Source organism: Siniperca chuatsi, linkage group LG1 (genome assembly GCF_020085105.1).
Source record: "Siniperca chuatsi isolate FFG_IHB_CAS linkage group LG1, ASM2008510v1, whole genome shotgun sequence".
Taxonomy (NCBI): domain Eukaryota; kingdom Metazoa; phylum Chordata; class Actinopteri; order Centrarchiformes; family Sinipercidae; genus Siniperca; species Siniperca chuatsi.
Window position 1 is genome coordinate 37,863,575 of NC_058042.1, and position 21,444 is coordinate 37,885,018.

General features: G+C 42.0%; 1 long non-coding RNA gene across 3 annotated transcripts; it reads right to left on the reverse strand.

Moving 5' to 3' along the window:
• Nucleotides 1–661: 661 nt before the first annotated feature.
• Nucleotides 662–17,577, reverse strand: LOC122879465. 3 transcript variants are annotated; one of them, XR_006378713.1, is made up of 3 exons: nucleotides 17,133–17,575; nucleotides 4,087–4,166; nucleotides 662–2,058 (listed from the first exon to the last, which is right to left on the reverse strand). It is a non-coding gene; the product is annotated as an uncharacterized LOC122879465 (long non-coding RNA). The 3 variants fall into 3 exon arrangements; XR_006378714.1 differs by lacking the exon at nucleotides 4,087–4,166 and having other exon boundaries at nucleotides 17,133–17,577; XR_006378712.1 differs by having other exon boundaries at nucleotides 1,066–4,166; nucleotides 17,133–17,577.
• Between the last annotated feature and the right edge of the window lie 3,867 nt (nucleotides 17,578–21,444).

A 21,444-nucleotide genomic window follows, 5' to 3' on the forward strand; every position in this document is an offset into this window, starting at 1 on the left:
CTATGACAACTACAGTAACTTAGCTTGGAAAATAACAATATGGGGCACTGAATTTTATCAATTTACTGTTCATCAGACCACAAATGAGACAAGAATTAGGTTGGAAAAACGATAGACACCACTGGAGTGGAGAGTTTCTGGGGACCAGGCCTCACTAATAACTGTACAAAAATACACAACTTGTATGACTTTATTCACTGATTTTGGTGAGACTGGATCATATTTTCTGGAGAAAATATTTTCTGGTTTTCCCTCTGATGTCCTCCAGCTGCTCTGCAACTCTCTGTGATTAACGGAGTTTCCCTATGGACAGATAGCTTTAAAGTACCTGCTAACTGCTGCTATTATAGCTGCCATTAGCTGGTTAGCTCAGTTAGCCGTGCAGCTAGTGGTCCTTTTAGCTTAGCTGACTGCCCGGACTGGGAGCTCAGAGCCCCAAGTAAGTGTCGGTGTTTACACCGCTAGCACAAGAGCTTTGGATTTTAATCAAATAATTACACCTTAATACTCTCATTGGGGGCACCACCTGGTAAACTGGGAAACAAGACCTAATTAATTAAAACTCTATCTTAAATTGATCAGTCTCTTAAGAAGGATTGAATTCTTTTCGAAAGATTGACCTTGTCTTCTGCTTCAAAGAAAACACACAGACAACTGCTTACTGATTAAATGAGGACATTTATTTATAGCTAAATGCCTTGTAACTCAATAATTGAAGGATTAATAAGGTATATGACAAATAAAATAAACAAATAAAAGATCAGTACAGATATGGAATGATGAGGGGAACCTTAAGTTATTGGCAATAGTGAGGTGAGGTATGTGATTTCATTATTAAAATGACTGCAAGGCACTAACATAACGCTAGGGCAATTAACTTCTCTAAGTAGGAATTAATATATTTTATTCACATCACACATCAACTTTTTATCACAGCAAAACTGTTGTTTAGCCTACTGTTTTGAAGTGCTGGCATGTGAAGCTGGCTGCTGGCTTTCTGACGTAATGTGTAGGATTGAATCCACTGTGCAGAGGAAGGTGTCGGCGTTTCTGCATGTCGTTTGGATTTAGTAGCCCTGCTGGCCACTTTCAGGTGACTCCATGAAGCAGATGGTCACTAAGCTGATGAGGTCTCCTGGCCGGTCTGGTGGTCTTGTTTCAGGGCAGACAGCAAAGGTCCAGGCCAAGTCGCTGCTGGCACAGTTCCCTGGGATATGCAGGATTCAAAGTTTCTTCGGTTCTAACCTTTGTTCTGTTAGAACACAGATGTTGTCCAGGCTTCTTTCAGAAGGGCTCTGCTTTTAAAGATGGCTGGTATCCAGCAGCTCAGGGCAGCTTCTGTCGAGTCTGTGATGCTGTGACTTGTTGAATTAAATATCTCTGGCTACACTAGCTTCCTCAACTAGGTTTCAGTAACTTAAATATAGTAATTAAAGTTATAAAAATTGTGAGGTTTAGTGTTAATGTTACAAAAATATATGTCAAAAGACATAACTCTTCAGTTTAATACTGAGGCATTAAAAAAACTCGCTTGGAAAAAGGTTAGATTGTGAATGGACTTTAGGCGAGGAAAAGAAAACATATTGAGAAAATTAAAGGTAAAAAAAGCAAACATTGAGCTCAAAGATGAGGGCCAGATGATATGTTGGTGAAACTGGTTTTGTCTGCTTGCAAAGGAGGAGGAGTTTTGGGTATGGGGGAAGGCTTTCGCACCAAAAATTCCTTTGTTTGAAACTTTTCATTTAAGTTTTACACACAAAATATCACACACTCAAACATCACTATGGCCATACAATCATTAATTGAGATATAAAAATAGCACAGTTATTCAACCAGATCAGGGGATGAGAGAAGAAACAGTGTGTTTGTTTGCATGTGTTTGTTAGAGAGAAAAAGGAGGCGAAGATGTTCTTAGTCTCTCCTCCTTTTTAGTCTCTCCTCTCTCCTCCTTTTATAGTGAAGGTAGCAGAAAGTCTTCCAAGCTTCCATGTAAGACGAGACGGTTGAGGGTGATATACTCTTGAAGATATCCCCCTCAGGGGCCCAGACACTGAACTTCTGAAATGGGAAACAGGAAAGAGTCAGTGATGGCATTGGAATCCGGAACATGAGATGCGTGGAGAAAATATAGGTGTGCTAATGGAGTGCCATGTTAGGCATGCATGGGCGGCATGATAGATGGGGCATTGGAGCTAACTTTGTCGATTAGGTCTACATCTGCGAGGTTGTCAAAGTATATGAGAATGGGCTTTGCAGGACCATTCATGGCCCCACAGAATAGCTGCGGCTATAATGGGGTAGATTTCAAAGAGAGCAGAGGAAACGACCTGGCATTCACTTGCGAGCTCCGGGGACATTCTACTTCAAACCATTTTCTATTGTAGAAACACCCAAACCCGACAGAAGGAGCAGGGTCAGTGTACAGATGGATGTCATGTGGGTGAGTCAGTTGTACATCATAGATGAAGGTTATCCTGTTCCATTTGGCGAGAAGTTTGAACCAAACACGGTGTTCGGCACGGCTTGGAATATCCAGGGAGATGGAACGATTAGTTTATTCACAGACGATGGAAAGCAATTGCTAGTAAGTGAGATAAGGCTCACCCTTGGAGAATGACACTGAATGATACGTTCTATGAGGAAGTACTGGCAACTACAGCATGACCTACGTGCGAGCTATAACACTAGGTGAGTGTGACTACGTTTGTGAGGTGTGACTGTCGACACTTACAATATGATTAACTCCTAAAGAAATTTTTCAGAATACGATTTCAGTGTCATAACAAAATCTCAATATATTTGCTGATGTAACAAAAATAATTAAATATTTTTTTTTTTTTCTTAGTGAACAACTGAACCATCATTGCAGTTCACAATGTCATGGTTTTTGTAAGGCATTAATATCCTATAAACTACAAAGAAAAGAAAAAAAAGAGTTGTCCTCAGAGCCGATGGAGTCGGCGATGGACTGTCCTTGATTTGCCTTTTCTGCTGAGGGAGGTGGGCAAGGAGGAGAATGTGTAGAGGCTTGCTGGACTTCGTTGCTTCGTAGCCGGCTTTTGGATTACAGAAAGAAGGGTCTCAGACACTGAGGTGGCGGAGAAGTCTGCTAGCAAGGGTTGATGGAAACTTTGAACATGGTCATCCTGATTTCGTCTGAATGATTCATCGTCCAATGGGGATGGTGACACAAAGTCCATATTCAAGATGTGGTGAGTGGATGAATGAAGTTGCTCATAGGGTGGAGTAGTAACGTTAGCTTGTGATTTTACATGATCTCGGTTGTAGCGCAGAATACGAGAGTGAAAGAAGAGGAGATGGTTTAGATATTTGTGGGAATGGCGGAAGTGGTGTGATTGAGGTGCAGTCCTGCTCCTGAAACTCTGCTAAATAGCTCCAAATAAAACAAAAATAGGATTATGAAAAGTGAGGGGGGACATGCATTCCCCTCACAAGAGAGTTTGTTGGGAAACTGGTGTATTGATATGTTCCATTTCCATTTGAATTTGATTCCACCCCTATGTACATCAGTTGTTTGGAGTTAACACTACTATTTCAGTAATACTGCATTTTAGTATGAAGTAGAAGTTTTTTAGACTTAAAGTTGCCTTCTTTTGAGGATCATAAATACAACACAAACCCTGTCAACTTCAGATGAAGAGGTTATGTGCTGTCACGATGAACCCTGCTGATGGAAACACATTTGTTTTAGAAAGAAAATTGGTTCCTGAGTGAATCATGTCGCCACACCAAATTAAAATCATTCCTCCAGGCACTGAGCAATTGCAATAGTTTCAAATCCCATTAACCTCTCTTGCATCTCAGCTCGACTGTATGTATCCATCTCATGTCTAAATATTGATTCAACATTATTCATCCAAACTATCACAAAAATGTCCAATTCAGCTTGTCTGGTTAAGTTTGATTTTATAAGGAAATGTTGAATTATCAGGCACAAGGAATACAGTAACTCATTTACTACAAATCATTTGCATGTCACACAGAGACAGTGAGGCTGAGATGTGACAGCAGCAAGACTGGGCAGTTCCCATGCAGACAAAAGGCTTTGAATGGAAACCTGCTCACTTGCTGACAGATGAGGAGGCTGCAGGCCAGCTGGTGTGGTGTTACTCTGTTGGAGGAAGGCGGAGGAAGGAGCAACAGCACTGCAATGTGACAATGTAAAGAAAAGATATAAATAGGATGAACAAGCTGATTATTATATTATTTATTAGCTGAATAAAAACATTAAGAAGAGAGAACTGAAGGAGTGTAAGGTATCAGCATCACACTACATTATTTCATTTAGTATTTGTTGATAATATCCAATTATTCAATTTATTTCACTATCATAATTATTTATAATATTGGATATGATGATGATAGTCTTTTCTATTCTTCTACCATTATGCTACAACGCATACTTAATCAGACCAGATTAACTTTTTTTTTTTTTTGCTTCCTTCATTCAGCCTGACATCATGTATGTTGTCTGATGTCTGTATGGGGAGGAGCGGCTATTTTGTTATGTTAAGAGTGACGTGTCTGTTATCACTTTCAGTCGCCACAGAAGTTGGAATCCGCTAGGAGCAGTTAACTTTACGCTTTTCTTGACAGTGGACAAAATGTGCCAATTTAATTTGTTATTTCTGTAAATTGACTAACAACATTCTATATAGCCATATTATCCACCTTGTTTCCTTTTTGTGACCATTTTTCAGTTGCTTTTTTCATGTCTGTAGCTAGGTTGCTAGTTACTGTAGCTAAGTAGGATGAACACAGCCCCATTCTTAATCCCGCCTATAAAGCTCTGATTGGTCAACTGTTTACCCAACCGACCGTCAAAGAGTGGGAGACTCTGGAGGGAGCAGTACCTGCAAGGTGAGGGTTACTTGAGCAAAAGAGGTAGGTAGAGTTAGCAGCAGGCTAATCTGGTAGCATGTTAACTGGCGGCAGACCACTGGCGGCTGTCCAAGCTAAATATATGTAGTGTATGAGTTAATATATTTAATATATGTTTTTAATGTTATATATTTAATTTAAAATATTTAATTTCAAACTGTAAATGATGTTTGTTGTTTTTTACAGACAGACTTTCTGAAAATAGATGGTGGAAGTCTTTTGTTGGACATCAGACCCACACATTAAAGAATATGAGAAATACTTAAAGGATCTGAGTACTTTTTCCACCACTGAAGAAATAAAGCAATTCTCCATTACTTTCCAATATAGTGCTGATTTACAGAAGCCTAGGTTGAGTTGAGACCAGGAAGCAGAATTGCAGTCCTACACGCTTCTCTGTGCTTCCAGATCAGTTACCCACCCAATACTCACACCTGACCTGGAAAACATGACAGCCAATTCTATTTGTTATAGTGTACCGCGCTCCTGGTCCTTATTCTGAATTTTTAGCTGAATTTTATCAAGTTTAGTCCTTAAAACAGATAAAGTAATTATTGTAAGTGAGTTCAATATTCATGTGGATGTTAAAAATGATAGCCTTAGTACTGTGTTTATCTCATTATTAGATTCGATTAGCTTTTGTCAGAGTGTACATGAAGTCACTCACTGTTTTAACCACACTCTCGACCTTATTGTCGAGGGTATGAATATGGCATTGAAATTGAACATTTAATAGTCTTTCCACAGAATCCTTCTTTATCGGACTATTATTTAATAACTTTTGAACTCCTATTGCTGGACTACACGCCATTAGGCAAAACTCCTACTCTAGATTCAATTCAATTTTATTTATATAGCGCCAATTCATAACAGAAGTTATCTCATTGCACTTTTCCTATAGAGAAGGTCTAGACCGTCCTCTTTATAATATTAATTACAGAGACCCAACAAATCCTACCATGGGCAAGCATTTGGCAACAGTGGCAAGGAAAAACTTCCTTTATGATGCAGAAACCTTGGAAACAATCGTGGGCGGCCATGCCACGCCGCTGCCGTGTTAGGTTTAGATGATTATGTAATAGTGCTGTAGCTAAATTTAAGGAAGCAATCCCATCTGCATTTAATTCAATGCTATGTCTCAATATAACAGAAGATTCCTAAGCTAATTTTAGCCCCTCCCAAATTGACCATCTAGTTGATAGTGCTGCAGGCTCACTGTGAATGACACTCGATTCTGTCACCCCTCTAAAAAAAGAAGAAGATAATAAAACAAAGGTTAGCTCCATGGTATAACCCCCACACCTGCAAATTAAACCAAACATTGATCAACCTTCTTCAACTAACTACAATGATTAATTCCTCAAAGCCATCAACCTGTTTCTTAGACCCCATTCCAACTAGGCTGACCTGCTCTATAGAAAAAGTGCAATGAGATAATTTCTGTTTATGAATTGGCGCTCTATAAATAAAACTGAATTTAATTGAATTCAATATACTGGCATGAACATATTAAATTTATTTATATAGCGCCAATTCATAACAGAAGTTTTCTCATTTCCTATAGAGCAGGTCTAGACTGTACTCTTTATAATATTGTTTACAGAGACCCAACAAATCCCACCATGAGCAAGCACTTGGCAACAGTGGCAAGAAGGAACTTCCCTTTAACAAGCAAAAACCTTGGGCAGAACCAGACACAGTGGTAGGACTGAAGGACAGAACAGAGGCACTCATGGCTGCACAGGAGAAGGCCCTGAGAACCCGAGCAATAGAGGCCCAGATCTACCACACCAGACAAGACCCAAGGTGTAGGCTGTGCAAAGAGGCCCCTGAGACAATCCAGCACATAACTGCAGGGTGTAAGATGCTGGCAGGGAAAGCATACATGGAGCGCCATAACCAAGTGGCTGGCAGAGTGTACAGGAACATCTGCACGGAGTATGGACTGGAAACCCAGAGGTCAAAGTGGGAAACACCTCCAAAGGTGGTAGAGAATGACCGAGCCAAGATCCTGTGGGACTTCCAGATTCAGACTGACAGAATGGTAATGGCGAACCAGCCTGACATCGTGGTGGTGGACAAACAGCAGAGGAAAGCCATTGTGGTTGACGTGGCAATACCAAGTGATGGCAACATCAGGAAAAAGGAACATGAGAAACTAGAGAAATTCCAAGGGCTCAGAGAAGAGCTGGAGAAGGCCTGGAAGGTGAAGGCAACAGTGGTGCCCTTGGTCATCGGCGCACTCGGGGCAGTGACCCCCAAACTGGAGGAGTGGCTACAGCAGATCCCTGGAAGAACACCAGACATCTCGGTCCAGAAGAGTGCAGTACTAGGAACAGCAAAGATACTGCGCAGAACTGTTATGAACTGGTGCTATATAAATATAATTGAATTAATAGGCTTGGGTCAAAGATGGCTGTAACTCCACCTCCTCAGCTGGTGCATTTAAGAATGTGAGCATAAAACAGGTGACAGTGGTGGTAATTTTGTTGACTTTTTTAATGTATAACTTCTCTTCTAAGTTGCCATGGTTTAGGTCCACTAATAAACTCGGCCAGATTTCTGCTCCATCCAAAGTGGGATGAATGCCGTCTCTCTTAATCAAACCAGAAAGTCCGCCCACATCATTTGTTGGACATCACCAGCCAGCAGCGGAATGAAGACATGCGGCTAACATGTCATCACAGGTCAGGTTTGGCAGGGGCCCAGAGAAACCTATGGAAATCCGACATTGTCTTTGCATATGTACACACTGACTCAGCAATAAGTTTAGTGACCTCCAGTTGCCATAATCGGCTAGATACACTGCATGGTCTTGATTGGTGGATGGTTCACCGAAGGCCACGTCCCTCCCCGCCAGCACATACACAGACAAACACAGGAGGAGAACCAACAGGGGACAAACGGAGACAGAGACATGAGGAGTGGTTCAGCTGTACCATGACAATTACTGTAATTGTGACGACAAAGGTCCCTTAACCTTAACAAAGTACTTATTGTAACCTAACAATGATATTTCCCTAAACCTAAGTGGTTTTTGTGCCTAAATCCAACCAAACCATAGTGTTAACAGTTTTGAAAGCTCAGACAAATGATATCGTCCTGCTGACAGAGGCTAAAAATGTGAAGTTTGTGCAGAGAAAGGAATATGGGGTCACTAAAATCAAAAGCAGTCAAACCTCTGGAACATCTGTTTGGTCAATTTATATTCAAATTGCCCTCTAGTTTTTGATATTTCATATTAAGTGGGAGTTCCATGCCCAGTGGTGGCACTACATGATCACGATCCAAGATATCCTGTTCTGGACCAGAGTATTGACCAACTGTCTAACTCTGCAGACTGTTAGCAGGACAGAATAAAAGCATGTAAACATTTCAAAAACAGCTGTTCAGCTGTTTAATTATTATGAAGCTAATCTTCAGATGATTCCTAAAATTGTTCTGTTTTGGTGTCAAGCCGGGGAACCAAGTAGATAGGGGTAGGACCCAAACACAGACGAACAGGCAGATTATGTGCAGTTTCAAACATTTAATAAAGGAAGAGGACAAACAGGACAAAAACCCAAAACTATGAAAATAGTTCATAAAACAAGACATATGACTCTGCTATTGGATCACTGTGACACTTCATGTTCCCTTCACGTGTCAACACAGAGAAATAGATCTGGTGGGAAGGTCCACTAATTATATAATAATTGTAATTAAAGAGCAAGAGAACTTTTACTGTCTACTGTCTACTATTTGCTACTGAGTCATCCTATCCAATGCATCCTCTGCCTCTTGCCGAATCCATGCTGGGATAGATTAATGGATGGATTGTCTGGATGTCTATTTTTTAGCACTGTATACAATTCTAGACAATGACCTGTTAAAAATACAGACCATGATGACTGACAACAGTCGACAACATTTACATCTCTTATAGGGTGTCCCGGTAGCTCACCGGGTAGAGCGTGGGCACTATATACTAAGGCTGAGTCCTTACTGCAGTGTCCTGGGTTCGATTCAAACCCGGGGTCTTTGCTGCATATCATCCCCACCCCCACTACTTTCCCTTACTCTTTTCAGGTGTCCCTATCTAATAAAGGCAAAATATCCTTAAAAAGTAATCTTATATAAAATAAACCTCCTAAGGCCTCATTTCCACTTGTTATTTCATTTACACTCAGTCACATATGAGTCTTTGTTGGTCATATCACAAATCTGATTTAATTTAATTTAATTTAATTTATTTATTTATAAGGACAACACACATTAATCAACATTTCTGTAAATGTGCCAGTGTTAGCCTGCAGTCCTTTGGCGAGATGTTTTGAAAGACAGCAACAGCAACAAAATAAGCATTTTCAAGTTGAGTGGATATTTCCACTCACTGCTGACTGACACAATTACACTATGGAAGGAGGAAAGATTACGTATGTGTCTTGGAGAGACAGATGCATTTACACCTTTTCAGCATCTGGCTAGAATGAGTCTCAAACCTCCTCCAGAGGTGATTTGAACCATCAGATTTGATTTTGAATGCTTCTTGAATGTTTCATTTACACTGAGCTCAGATTGCACTCTAATCCACCCAAGATGCATAGTGACTCATTGTAAATGGGGTCTAAATTACTGGTGGGGCCTTTAAGGTTTATGGGTTTTATTGTCAGACTACAGTAAATGAAATGTTCTTCATTGTCCTTGAGGAATTTCTTTTGCAGGAAAGAGCACTTGTCGAGCCTCTCTATGATAATTATGCCCTGAAGTGACAGCAGATCAAATTAAGAGATAAAACAAGCAAGACATTGTATCTCTTTGCATGTCTCATCATTACCTTTCAAACGGTGGCATCTGTCTCATATGTGTCTGTTGTCTCAGATGAGTTCAGGCACTCTGTACATGTGACATGTCTAAGAGTAGATTTTTAATCGAGCCCAGACTTTTTATTGTTCTCTGATCTCTTTGCTCAGGTGCTAAGGATATGATGAAGGACTGATGAGGAGCTTCTATAGAGAACCTTCTCTGCTTCCCTTCACAAGGAGAGGCTAATTGTCTGACCCTCACTAATAAAGAGTCAAGGAGGCAGTGAGGTGGGAGTGATGAAGACACAAATGGACTGAGTACCAATGTCACCTCTAAACAAGGACACATTACATTGCCTTAATCGAAACATAACATCCAATGCTTTTAAGAGCCAGAAAATATTCATCGTTTCCTGTTGGTGGCAAGCAAGTTATAATTGTGCACTGAAGGACACTGTTGTACCACTTTTCTGAAGCTATTGTACTCAGACATGTTCAGCAGATATTTCCCTTAATAGCACCATGTTGTCACAGTCTGTCTCTCTGTCCCTCCTCTCCGGCCACATTTCTAATTCCCCAGGCCCCTTCATTGCCATTTTCCATCCATCCACCAGATGCCCTCGGACTTTCCCTCCTTTGCCCATCACCTGACTGCTCCACCCATCTACTCTCCTGTTCTCACTTCCCTCATCAGCCACTCTCTACATATGCCTGCCCACTTCCTTTGTTCCTTTGGTAGTTTATCCTTGTTCATATGTTGCTGTTTTGCCTGGTGTTTTTGCTTTTTGAGCTTCTGTCACCTCAACCTGGACCTGCCTGCCTGTTACCTGTATACCTGCCTATCTGTAGGTCCTGTGGTCCTGAAAATTCTGATTCAAAGTGCAGGTTTCTGGTTAGCTAGAAAATAAAAATTAGTTCATGAATAATAATGGTCAGGTATGCACTTCAATATGCGTGTCTTCTCAAAATATGAATCTGATGAGTTTGAAAAGGTCAACAGTGAGCTGGGAGACATTTTGGAGGTTAGGTGCTGCTGTTGGTCACTAGAACAAAATCCAGCACTGTATCAGCTCTTAAGCCCTCCTACTTCACTACACCCTTGTTTCAGTTGTTATTTTTACATATAGGCATTCATTTCATGATCAAACTTTCCCTCCCTTCCCCATCACCTAACTGCCCCATTCATCTACACACCTGTTCCCACTTCCCTCACCTGCTCTGCAGTTGCCTCTGCAGTTCCCCACCTACCTCATCACCTTTGCTGTCTAGTTATCTAGAACCTGAACCCTGAATCCTGAGCCCTAAACCCTGTATCTTGATCCCTGAAACTTACTTGTTACCTGCTGGTTTTGAACCTCTGCCTGATCTTTTTGGATTTCCTGCCTGTCCCTCTGGATTTGTTTCTGTTTGGACTGCCTTTCTGATTTTGACCCTTGCCTGCCTCACTATTCCGTAATCTTATGTACCTCCATTTTGGTCAATAAAACCCTGAACTGTACCACTCTGCCTAGTTGTTTGCATTTGGGTCCTATCCCTGTTGCTCCACTCAGACCAGCTGTGACTGAACGCTCTGGGCAATGATGGACCCAGCAGATGGATAATTTTTGGAGGAACTACATAAGGTGACTTATACCCTCCTGTGTCTACAAAATCAGCACTGTCATTGGCACGCTGAGCAGTGTCCTCAAAGTCTTGGTTGGAGAAATTGCTACCTGAGTAGGCAGAGGACTTTATTAACACTCCTGCACCCCAGCCTGCTAGCCTCCAGCCTTCACCTCAGTCTGCTAGCAACCAGCCTGTACTCCGGTCAGTTAGCCTCAGGTTTGGAGACTACGGCTTGCCTGTTCTGAGCCGGCTAGCCCACTGCCTGCCTGTCCTGATTCTGTATCCCTGGAATTCTGAGCATTCAATGGACAAGTTGAGGAGCTGCCCTGATGTCCAGCAGTCATCTTTTGGACCAACTCTCCTTGCTATTTTCAGGGGGTACCATAGAGTCCCCAAAAGATTGTGTAGCCCCCATGGCTCCTGACCCCAATGGCTCTCTCAGTAGTTCAGCTCCATAGAGTCTCAGCTGCCAAGTGCCACAGAGACTCAATTGCCCATCCTCGCCATGTCCAGCCTGAACCCCGGTCAGCCGTCCTTGCAGATGGTCAGCCAGACCTCCAGTCAGACTTCTAGTTGGCCATGTTTCATTTATTTGAGTGATTGTTAACTGAACTTTTTGTTAGGAGACTGTATTCTCTTTTGTCCCATAATACTGAGAGCCACTGAACGCAGCATTGGCCAGTCTGACCTGTGACCCGGATGTCAGCGATCATTGGTTCTGTCTCTTTCTCCTGGAATCCTTCACTGCAGCGGACAGCCGTGACTGTCTCCCTCTCAGTGTCGCATGCTCACCAGCAGATGCCCACCTGAACTCTCTCCTCCTGGCTTCACTGTGTAATCTGCTCAGAGAAACACGCAGCAGAACCGAAGTCTCCTGATCTACCAAAGAGCTGCGACAGCCTGTTAAATCTCTGCAACAAAGTTTAGCACAAACGGCTGCCACACACAAAGCCTACCAGCTAACTTCACATGCAACAGGAGCACGAAGCAAGTTAATGCCGAGCTGTTAACTCTGTAAGGACAACCACAGGCGGAGCGACCGGCTTCCTCTGATCTCTACAAGCAGACACTGCACTCAAAAGATGCTTCCACAACTGAAACACAATTCTTCCCAGCTTGGCTCGTCTACAACAGACTGACCACCAGCTAACAGCAGCACCAAAGCCACCTCTCTTTCCATCCCACGGACAGGTAATGTAACATACTTATGTGTTTTTCTGAGGTTTTGACATATTTCTGTTAGGTTAATTTGGTAGCCACATGCTAAGTTGATGTTAGGTTATGTTTATAATGTTAGTTTAGTTTATGTATTGTGTGTTTTTGCTTTGTATATCTTTTAAATAAATGCTTGTGTATAATTATGCTGGGTTATTTAAAGTTGCATAATAGTGAGTAATTTGCCAACCTCTTCTATATTGAACTCCAAATCCTTCAACCTACTTGCTATTGTTGGTATTTCTGGTTATAGTTATTAATTTAATTATTAATCTGAGCTCCAAATTGATAGTTTAGTGTACGTTATGAGACTCAATCAATTAAATGGCATCATAAATAAATAAATCATTTTGGTGCCCCCAAGGACTTTATTCATTGAAGTTATTTATGATTATCTTTGATAATTCTGATTAATTAATTGATTGCACCTACACAAGTGGGTGCCCCCCTTCAACCATTGTAAATCCCAACAGCCGCCCCTGCCGACGCCCAGTCAGACCTCCAGTCGGCCACCAACAGCCAGACCTCCAGTCAGCCATGTCATGCCAGACAGACAGGAAGTCAGACAGCTGAAGCCAGGGTCAGAGGTGAAGCTGTCAGCTTTTTAATGTGTTATAAAATGTGTGGAGCAGTTACTGGGGCTACAAGGACTTAGCTCATCTTCTAAAAGCCCTGCAGGATAACCTCTTTACAGGATTAGATTACACTGGCTACCAATTCAATTTAATTTATATAGTGCCAATTCATAACAGCATTATCTCAATGCACGTGTCAAGACCATACTCTTTATAATATTATTTACAGAGACCCATTACTGTTGTTACTATCTCAACATATTCTCTCCCTAGTTTTGTGCTTTTTTGTTTCTCTCCTCTTTCCTTCTATCGCTTTCAACAGGTATTTCTACCTCTGGAGCTGCAGAGACTGGATCTGTGGTTGTGGGCCACTTGCTGCCACCGTGTTCCTGCTCGACAACTGCCACTACAGTTGTTGTTGTTGTTAGTGGCTTTGCTACTATTATTGTTAATATTCCTATGACTATCATTCCTATTATTATTACTTTATTAATATTACCACTACCATTGCATTATTACTATTTTAAAATTCTAGGTGGAATTTGCATTGTGCTTCTGCCCAAGGTTTCTGCCTCTTAAAGGAAGTTTTTCCTTGCCACTGTCGCCAAGTGCTTGCTCATGGTGGAAATTGTTGGGTCTCTGTAAATAATATTATAAAGAGTATGGTCTAGACCTTCTCTATAGGAAAAGTGCAATGAGATAACTTCTGTTATGAATTGGTGCTATATAAATAAATAAATATTTTTATTGTTTATACAGTTTAAAGTTACAGGTACTGTGCACATTAATAGACTTTTCTGTTTAGTGCCAGTTTAGCCATCTTGACTAATTTTCAACTGCAGTCCCGTGCAGGTGTAATGACAGCTACAAAAGACACAAAAAATACATTAAAACAGGAACAGCAATACTATACATATGGAAGAGCACACTTCATAAGAAAACATAAGACGCTTTAGAACAAGGATAACAATACAGACAAAGCATGCTTCAGGTTTTATGATATGGTCACGCACTTGATTATCTTTTAACCATGATTTAAAATTAATTTTAAATTAACAATGTCACAGTCTCTGGTAAGTGTTGGCAGACTGTTCCATGTGTGAGCTGCTCTCATTGAAACAGCTGACTCTCCAAAGGCAGTCCTCATAGGTATTATACAGTCCCCTCATGCCACAGACCTAACGTGTCTATCATCAGTTGTTTTCTGTTTTATAAAAGCACTAAGGGGGGCAGGAGCTAAGCCATGCAGAATCTTAATGACAAGACAAGCATCTGTAAATTTGGTAAGATTGTCCCAGCTCAGTAAATTATTATTTCTTAGGCAGTAACAATGGTGATGGGTGTTTGGCTTCCTGTCAAGCACCTTAAGAGCCTGGTGCATACCTACCAACGGTCCTGTTTTTCACGAATTTCTCTTGTATTTCAAGGCCATATCCCAGCGCCCTCTTGTTTTGTTATTTCTGCTGGGAAACTCCCGTAATTTGCCTGGTCCTCAAACTTTATTGTGAAAACACAGATCCAAGTTTTGGATGTTTGTTGCCAGATTGTCTATGAAACACATCTACACACACAATCCACACAATACATACAATTTCAACCCATCTGTCACCGTAACCTGGAAACCCACACCCCAATCCAAGGTGCGTGTGCGCAGCTGCTTTCTCTCCGCAGGCAGATGGGCCAGCTAAGTTAACGCTAGCTGTTGTCAAAAAATGTCAGGGCATGACTGTGGTTTAGGGTATCTCTGCAGACTTTGAACTACAAGCTAATGTTCGCTAACCTCTATGGGGAATGGAAATTACAATAGTAAGCTAACAGGCTAGAAAAGGAGTGGATACCAAAAATGCAGTAGTGCCCTTGCCTTACGAAAGTCGGAACAAACTTGTAGATGTAATATGAGTGAAGATTCAGCAACTGGATTGCTTATTTCTTGTCTCAAATTTGTTCAGACCCAGGCAGCAGTGGACTGTTCCTGTCTCGCTTTACATGAACATCAAAGGTAAAGAACATGAAGGTGTGGCTGAGAAGCTCAGAGAAGTTGAAATACCCAGACCTATTCTGCAGGTGGCAGCAGCAGAGTCACTACAGGGACAGACAGAGAGTAGTGGATCAGGACCACAACTCCCAGTAGGACCAGTGAAAACTGCAGCTGTAGCAGTTGGCAGAAGAGAGCAGGGATAAGATCATCTGGGGTTGGTCAGCAGGATAATGTTTGAACTAACAGTGTACCAGCACAGCACAGTAGTAGTAGTAGACACATACATGTAGGTAAAGGAACACGATGTGAAGGTAGAGAGTAAGGCGGTAACAACTTAAACCGAGAACTTTAAAATAATTTAGATTGTATATACTTACCAACACTGGAGGGGTACAGATGATAACAAAACGACAAAATGAGGCAAACTACTTTTTTTCTCCTTGTTCTAGGTTTGAGGTGTTAACTAAATAACTACATTTCTGTTTTTACTGTGGAACAAACAGAGGTCCAGGGAAATGAGTCAGTGCCTGGTTGCATAAACTACCTAGTTTCAAAACTTAAGTTTGTCCCTTGTGCAAAATATTTCCGTAAGCTGAGGGGTTCCTTTGGGGGCGTTAACCCCCTTAGGTTGTCTCCTTGCGTTGTTTAGACCAAGGTTTTCACAGGCGTTACTGTGATAATACAGCATGTGTAGTGCAGTTACCATGGAGGCCAAGGAGAAGCACAGGAGGAAGCTGGAGTTGAAACTCCCAGCAGAACAACATGAGAGAGGTCTGGAGCGGCATGAAGAGCATCACTGGCTTCAGACCAACTGGCAGCAGAGGAGCTGAAGGCAGCTTGGACAGGGCCAACGAATTTAATCTGTTCTTTAACAGATTAGATACACCGGATCCTGCTCATCCCCCTCTAACGCAGCTACTGTCTGCCCTCAGACTCCTCTGAGTCCACTGCTCCCCTCTCCTCCATCTTCCTGGGAGAGTCCTACTCCCCCCTCAACTCGGCTCGAAACCCATCCGGAAGTGAGCCGAAACGTCTTGATTCTGAAAACAGTGTCCAGATAACTACAACTGAAACCTTTTCTACGATAGAACACTCAAGCTGTTTACAGGAAGGGCCAGAGACGCCTCTATTTTCTGAGGAGGCTGAGGTCCTTCAACATCTGCCGGACAATCCTGAGGATGTTTTATGAGTCTGTGGTGGCCAGTGCTATCCTGTATGCTGTTGCATGCTGGGGCAGCAGGTTGAGGGTAGCAGATGCTAACAGACTCAACAAAGTGATCCGTAAGGCCAGTGATATTGTGGGGGTGGAGCTGGACTCTCTGTCAGTGGTGTCAGAGAGGAGGATGCTGGCCAAACTACATGCCATCTTAGACAGTGTCTCCCACCCGCTCCATGACGTGCTGGTCAAACAAAGGAGTACCTTCAGCGAAAGAATAATCCCCCCAAAATGCACCACAGAGCGCCACAGGAAGTCAGTCCTGCCTGTGGCCATCAAACTCTTTAACTTCTCCTTCTAAGTGTCAGTGTATATGACCCTAAGTCACTAAACTGGACATTGGTTCATTGACATCACTGCAATACTTGAAATATTGTGCAATATTCTCTGTTTAGTACTCCTGTGCAATATACTCTGTTTTCAGTTTAATATTCCCTGTTTATTGATAATTATTCATACTTATATTACTGCTGTGCAGTATCCACCGTCTAATACTCTGGTTAATCTGCTACACTTAACTTGACAGTACTCATTATTGCACTATTTGTCATAGTTAGCCACTATGCCCCCTGATCCTTTTGTCCTCTTCTGTATCTGCCTTCCCCTGTGTTTCCTGGCGGTCCCCTGTCCGTCTTGTTTGTGTGTGTGTGTGTGTGTGTGTCTGGGTTCTGGGCTGGTTTCCAGATCTCCCGGCTGCTATTGATTACCGGCACACCTGATCATCATCATCATCATCAACCACCACAGTTATCTACCGGGCTCATCCACACTTCCAGCGCCAGATCGTCTTCGCACTCCAGCACGCGCTATACATAACGGCTCAAGTAAGATACCTTTTGAAGTTTGTCTGTACTTACCTTATGGTAACATTGTCTGTCTGCGTTGTAGACCTCTGTGCTGCCGGTGATCACTTCCCTGTGCCACGGCCATCGGACTCTAGTCTCAGTCTCAGCGTGTCTTCACCCGATCAGCCCAGCCTTCAACCACGCCAGCCAGTCCAGAACCCGCTTCCCTGGTCTCCGCTCAACGCACCACTCTCCAGCCTCCGTCCAGTCCGGTCGAACTCTCCGTGCTACAACGCACTTCGCCAGACACGCCGCGATCTCCTGATCTTTCCACACAATAAAACTGTTCAGACCTTGATCAGCTCTGTCCGTGTGTCCTGCTTTTGGGTGCCAAGTTCGTTCCACACAACACTATTACTTATTACTTATATTATTACTTTGGATTAAACAGTATCAACCTCTAAATCCAATATGGTACTTACACTTATTTTAGCTTTTATACTTATATCCACTTTATACTTAATTTATCTTACCTGTATTATAGTGTTTTTTTTTTTTGCTTAGTACTTCTATTCCTTCTATTCTCAAGTGTGCATTGACATGATAGTGAGTAGCTGTAACAAAAAAATCCCCTCGAGGATCAATAAAGTATTTCTGATTCTGATTCTGATGGTTACGCAAAAACGGGTGCGTTTCAATAAATTGAGATAGTTATGTTAACGTTTGGATAATGTTAGCTGGCTACAGAGTTACAGTCTATGGTGCATACGTTAACGTTACAGTGTTGCTAAGACCTATAACAGCTGTTAATGTTTGCGCTGCAGGAGATTTTGAACGGTCAAATCTATTCTCTCTAACAAGTTGCGCATCGCTCAAAGTGTCCGGTGGGTTTTCCCTGTCCCAAAATCTGCCTTGTTATCTCTTCCTCTTCTTCAATCACAATAAAATCAGCCATTGTCTTATTTTCCACAAAATGTTTCACCTTTAAGAGACTGGTAGGAGTCCCTTCAAATTTTCTGAGGAATGTAGGCACAATGCAAATACCACCTAGAATTTTTAAAATAGTAGAATTGTAATTTTAGTGTTAATATTAATAAATGAATAATAATAGGAATGACAGCTATAGGAATAACGTTAGTAACAGAGCCAATAACAACAACTGTATTAGCAGTTGTCGAGCAGGAACACGGGGGCAGCAAGTGGCCCACAACCACAGATCCAGTCTCTGCAGCTCCGGAGGCAGAAATACCTGCTGAAAGCAATAGAAGCAGAGAGGAGATAAACGAGAAAGCACAGAACTACGGGAGAGAGAAGATGTCGAATAAGTAACACACAGTAATGGGATAAAAATGCATACAGATCGAGAGCGAGAGAAGGAGAGAGGAAAGAGGTGCATCATGGGAAGTCTCCCGGCAGTCTAGGCCTATAGCAGCATAACTAAAGGATGGTTCAGGACTCACCCAAGCCAGGCCTAACTATAAGCTTTATCAAAAAGGAAAGTCCTATGCCTCCCAAACCCAATTTGGGATGTGATTCCACAGGAGAGGAGCTTGTTAACTGAAGGCTCTGGCTCCCATTCTACTTTTGGAGACTATAGGAACCACAAGTAACCCTGCTTCCTAGGAGCGCAGTGTTCTAGTCGGGTAATATGGTATTATGAGATCTTTAAGATGTGATGGTGCCTGACCATTAAGAGCTTTGTAGGTGAGGAGAAGGATTTAAAATTCTATTCTGGATTTTACAGGGAGCCAGTGCAGAGAAGCTAATATTGGAAAAATATGACATCTTTTCCTAGTTCTTGTCGGTACACATGCCGCAGTATTCTGGATCAACTGGAGAGTCTTAAGGGACTTATTCGGGCAGCCTGATAATAAGGAATTGCAATAGTCCAACCTAGAAGTAACAAATGCATGCACTAGTTTTTCTGCATTATTTTGAGACAGAATGTGTCTGATTTTTGCAATGTTGCATGGGTGAAAGAAGGCAGTATTTCAAGTTTATTTCATTTGGGAGTTAAAGGATAAATCCTGATCAAAGATAACTGAGGTTCCTTACAGTGGTGCTGGAGGCTAGGGCAATGCCTAGAGTATCTTTATCTTTAGATAATGTGTCTTAGAGGTGTTTGGGGCCAAGTACAAATTTTGTCAAAGTTTAACATCAGAAAATTGCAGGTCATCCAGGTTTTTATGTCCTTAAGGCATGCTTGAAGTTTAGCTAAGTGGTTAGTTTCATCTGGCTTGATCGATAGATGGCTTCCATGGTGCACTGAGATAGAAAAATCTCAGCTCTTTGGAATGCAGCAAGCGCACCACTGGTCATGTGACAAGAATTAACCAATCAGCTCCACAGGACTTTCTTAACCCTTTCCGTCCAAGGACGTCACAACATCCAGTTGAAAGGTCAGCCAAATGGAAGCTTGACAAGTGGCTCATTATACTTATTCAGAGATACCCAGAGCTGTACGACCTGTCAAGTTCTTACTATTTTGACACCAACAGAAGGAACAATGCCTAGAGATATATCAGCTCCGAACTTGGGATAACTGGTGAGCATGATGATACACTGATGTTACGTTACCAAATGTCACATTTCGCGTTGTGATACCTCACGTCATCGCAGCGGTTTTGGTTGCTTAGTAATGGCAAGCATGACAGTAGGGTTAGGGTTAGCCTTTCTTGTAACCTCCCAAACACCTTGGATAAAAGGATGAAAGCGGTGCAACTTCTCAGCAGCCCCAAAAGAAATCACATGCAAAGATATTGGTGTCGTCCATCAAGATCTGCAATATAACACCCACTTTCCAAGAGACCCTGCTCTACATGTGCTCAATGATGACTCTAACGTTTCCATTTCAGAAAGAATACGTAAAAAGTGGCTTACAGGTTTGACTGCAGCCAAGAAGATTATAATCCAGCGCTAGAAGCCTCCCCATGATTTATCACCAAAACAGTGGCTACAATGTCTACTGAATAATTTATATCTGGAACAGTCCTCAGCAAGGATCAACACCACTCAACAAAGGACTATACAAATATGGACAGATGTGATCAAAGCTGTGAAAGAACTTTTACTCCCATGACTGGAACAGTGAAAGTCCTCATTTGCACTAGTACACGTTGAACATCATATTATTATCATATTATTATTTGGAAAATCTCATTGAGTAAGGTGGTGGGAGTTGGGGGGAGGAGCAGGGGTCAAAAATTAGTTTAAAAAAAAGATCAGCAATATAAGCAAAAAGAAAGGATTTCTACACTGTATGTGTAACAGAGCATACTGATCTTAAACCAGTGGACTTACCAGTTGGTTGAGGCCTCTCGGTGTGTCAGGACGGCACTTGGCTACAGCGATGGCACACTCTCTGGCAGTTCTGTGGAAAATACAGAAACTGTTGGTACATGTTACATGGGCCAAATCAGACAAAATGTCAGACTGCTGTCGCTTATTGACCATAAAGCAATACAACTCAAGGTCTGCTCATGACAGCATGACTTCCAAGGTCTTTTTTACAAACACTGGAGTACACAGAGCTGTACTGAGGAAATAAGCACAATGTGCACACAACAACCAATCACAGTACGGTACTGGGCCTGTGTACACTGCAGCATTAATCTGTGAGAACACACAAACTCTGATTTTGTATGAAGAATACACTTTTCACACCCAGACAGAGACAACATGCACACAGCAAAGCAGTCAGACACACAGTACTGTACAGCTGACTCACTGTCCATTGCGCTGACCAGTAGGTCAAAAGCTTCCAGCTTCATGTCAGTGGTTCCAGTCTCAGTGAGCAGACGCAGTACTGAAGTATTAAGTATTAATATAACTAGAGTTACTGTGGACAGCTGTGTTTTGATGCCAACCCTATGCTATCATGCTCACAAGGACAATGCTAACAAGCTGAGGTTAAAGGCAGAATATGTAAGATTTTCCTAAAAGAAATAACAATGTATAGACTCATACAAAGTATTCCTTCTCAATCATCACTTCTGACCCACTAGAAGTGTGTGGTAGTGGCTGTATCTGCAGAGACACTGCCCTCTGCTTGTATTGCCTTAGTTTCTTATTAGTTTGTTGTGTTCTGGACGTTTCTGGGCATCAACCTTTGGTCAGTGGTTTTTACGGAGGGGGCTCTTTCGTGAACTGACTAGTACTCTTGTTGCAAAGAAACATTCATAGTTGCAAGCATGTAGGCCTACTTGCTTTGTGTCATCTGAAATATAATAATCAACCACATCAAACCTCCACACAGGTATCAAAATCAAACAAGTATGATACAATTCGGCCAACTAAAGCAGGGCACAGTACACTCTGCAGAGTGATGTACTATAAACAACGGTTAAAGTTCCAAGTCACATACGGATGAGCACAATCATTTCTC